A 3141-nucleotide genomic window follows, 5' to 3' on the forward strand; every position below is an offset into this window, starting at 1 on the left:
GCCTCTGTGTATCACCAGCACCACCATGTCCCACCCCCCAGTTCTTCAGGGCCCAGCCAGCTGAACCCCCCCACCACCACCACACTCTGTAGATCAGGAGCACTACCCACTTACCCCTCTCATTCGAGGGCCCTGCTGTTGAGCCTCTATACCCACAGCCTGCCAGCTCTTGCGTGCCTGGCCTGGGTGGCTGTCTGCTGCTACGCTTCTCCTTTGATGCCCTACAGCTCACTGCCTCCTCTGCCTAATGCCCTGCACCACAGCCCCCAGAACTGCTTCTGTCCCTGCTCCCCCCATTCTGCTCAGCCTGGCCGTGGACAGGGTCAAGGCAAAGATAAACAGCCTGAGGAGCTAGGAGTACTGGGACTAAGGCTCACATCCAGAGCTGAGGTAATGATGATAATTACCCTTTGGTTCGGGTAAAGTATAGTGGAGTTTTTCAGACTATTAATATGAATAATGAGAGTGGTTCTAAAAATCCACTAGCCATTGAAGAGAAAGATAAAACGAGAGGTTAAGATTCTGGAGGACTGCCTGACCAGGTGGTGGCACAGTGGATAGAGCGTCGGACTGGGATGCAGAAGACCCAGGTTCGAAACCCCGAGGTCACCAACTTGACCATGGGCTCATCTGGTTTGAGTGAGGCTCATTAGCTGGAGCCCAAGGTTGCTAGCTTGAGCAAACAGTCACTCACTTTTCTGTAGCTCCCCTGGTCAGAGCGCATATGAGAAAGCAATCAGTGAACAATTATGGTGCCGCAACAAAGAATTGATTCTTTTCATATATCTCCCTTCCTGTCTGTCCCTATTTGTCCCTCTCTGTCTCTGTCACAATAAATAAATAAATAAATAAATAAATAAATAAATAAATAAATAAAATGAAAACTAAAAAAAAAAAAGACAAAAAGATTCTGAAGGAACTTAGTGGTAGAACAAATAAATATAAGCAGATTGACACTGTGAAGGAAGATCCCATGTGGAAAACAACAGCTTTCATATTTGAATATATCAGTAATACAGATTTTAAGCAACTTTACTAGAGATTTTTTTTTCTCAGAAATAAATTTAATGGGTTGGCATTGCTCAATGAGAATATATAGTTTTCAGGTAATCATCTCTATAGAATTTGAACTGTTGATTATATTGTGTTCCTATCACCTAAAGTCAAATCATTTTCTGTCACCATATATTTGTCCTTCTTTATTCCCCTTCCAACTCCCTCCCTCTGGTAACCACTTCACTTTTCTCTATGTCCATGAGTCTCAGTTTTATATCTCAGCTATGTGTGAAATCATATAGTTCTTAGATCTTGATAGACTTTAATATCCTGTTTTATAGGTATGAACTACTTAAAGCTCTGGGTTACTACCACAGCAAAGGAATCCTATACAGGGATGTGAAACCTCACAGTGTTATGACAGATCACCAACAGAAAAATCTGCAACTGATAGGCTGGGGTCCTATAGAGTTCTACCATCCTGCTCAGGAGTACAATGTCCATGTGGCCTCCATGTACTTCAAGGGACCAGAGTTTCTTGTGGACTATCAGATGTATGATTATAGCTTGAACATGTGGAGTTTGGGCTGTATTGTTAACAAGCACAATCTTTCGAAAGGAAACTTTCTTCCACAGATAGGACAATACAACCACTTTGTTTTCATTGCCAAGGTTCTGGGTACAGATGTGCTGCAAGGGTATCTGAAGAAGTATCGCATAGACCTAGATCTGTACTTCAATGATACCCTGTGATAACATTCACGGAAACGGTGGGAAATTTTTATCCATAGTAAGAATACACACGTCATCAGCCCTGAGGCCCTACATCTTCTGGGCAAACTTCTGCAATAGGACCGTCAGTAGAGGGTGACTGCCAAAGAGGCCATGGAGCACCCGTACTTATATGTTGGGGTGAAGGAGCAGTCCCAGCCTTGTGAGGATAACGCTGTGCACACAGTGGTCTCACAGCCGCCCGATCAAGACTGTAAAGCTATGGGTAACATGGCATTGATGCTTGCCAATGAAACCCACCAACCAAACACAAATCTTGAAGGATAACTACAGTGGAATAAAAGGAAATTCTAGTCATTTCTTCTAAACTCAAAGGAGAGTGAAGAACTAAAAGTCTGTCAAAAAGGAACTCCCTAGTACTGCTCCAGAAGGACTTGCAAGCTGTGGTAGTGAGTGAGACATGAGACAATGCATGTAGTTCAGGATCTGAGAGACCTCTCCCCTTGGAATGAATGGGAAAGGAGAGACTCGGAGTTGTACCACAACTTTATTTAACAGGGGACGACTGTTGAATTAACCCATTCGGTCAACAAGCTCTCAATATTTGACTTCCTATCTATTCCACTGTGGTCTGGGTTTCCTTGGGTGAGATTCAGGCTTAAATTTTGGCAACATGTCAGCAGTCTGTACCAACACACCAGCCTCATTTATAAAAAGGTGCTATTAAATCAGTGACAGTATTTAAAAAAAAACAAACTCTTCTACAAATTCATGTTTTATGTATTTTTTATGACATGAGCTTTTAGGAAATTTACCTCATCCCTGCAGTTTCATCTGAAGTATTTTCATTCGGTAGCAAACTGTAGTCACTCTCATGAGTCCCTTTTGATGTCAGCAGATGTCACTTTATACCTTGTGATGCCATGAATAGGTCCATCTGTCTCATCAAATGCTAAATGCTAGTGCATAACTTGGAGCTCACTGTAACCTTTGTTGACTTGCCTAATCATAAAGTCTTGTTGCTATTTATATATACTGTATTCCCCATGCCTAGACTATTTTTGCTGAATTAATTAGTGAACAAATAATGTCATTTGCCTCATCTGCATAAAGGGGTAACTGAGGCATAATTCAAGAGACTTCTCCTAATGTAAGGAAGGACAGAATATCAATAGATATTCAGAGTAGTAATGTTCTAACTAGGAAAACATAAGAATAAGGAAGATTCCACTGCTAAATTGTGTGATGGCTCTGGCCCAGCTACTTTGCCTAACTAGATATTGATTTCCTTTTATGTAAAATAGGGCCATCTGGTACTTGAGAAGACCTCATTGTTCGGTTCCTTGTTCTGTCTGGATTAATTGTCTATCTCTTCAATGTAGCATTACCATTCAGAAATAGGTGATTCACACA

The 3141-nt window shown here is 41.8% G+C and overlaps 1 pseudogene; it reads left to right on the plus strand.

Moving 5' to 3' along the window:
- The first annotated feature begins 247 nt into the window (after positions 1-247).
- Positions 248-1985, plus strand: LOC136386381 (casein kinase II subunit alpha'-like; annotated as a pseudogene).
- The last annotated feature ends 1156 nt before the right edge of the window (positions 1986-3141 follow it).

Source organism: Saccopteryx leptura, chromosome X, assembly GCF_036850995.1.
Source record: "Saccopteryx leptura isolate mSacLep1 chromosome X, mSacLep1_pri_phased_curated, whole genome shotgun sequence".
Classification (NCBI taxonomy): Eukaryota; Metazoa; Chordata; class Mammalia; order Chiroptera; family Emballonuridae; genus Saccopteryx; species Saccopteryx leptura.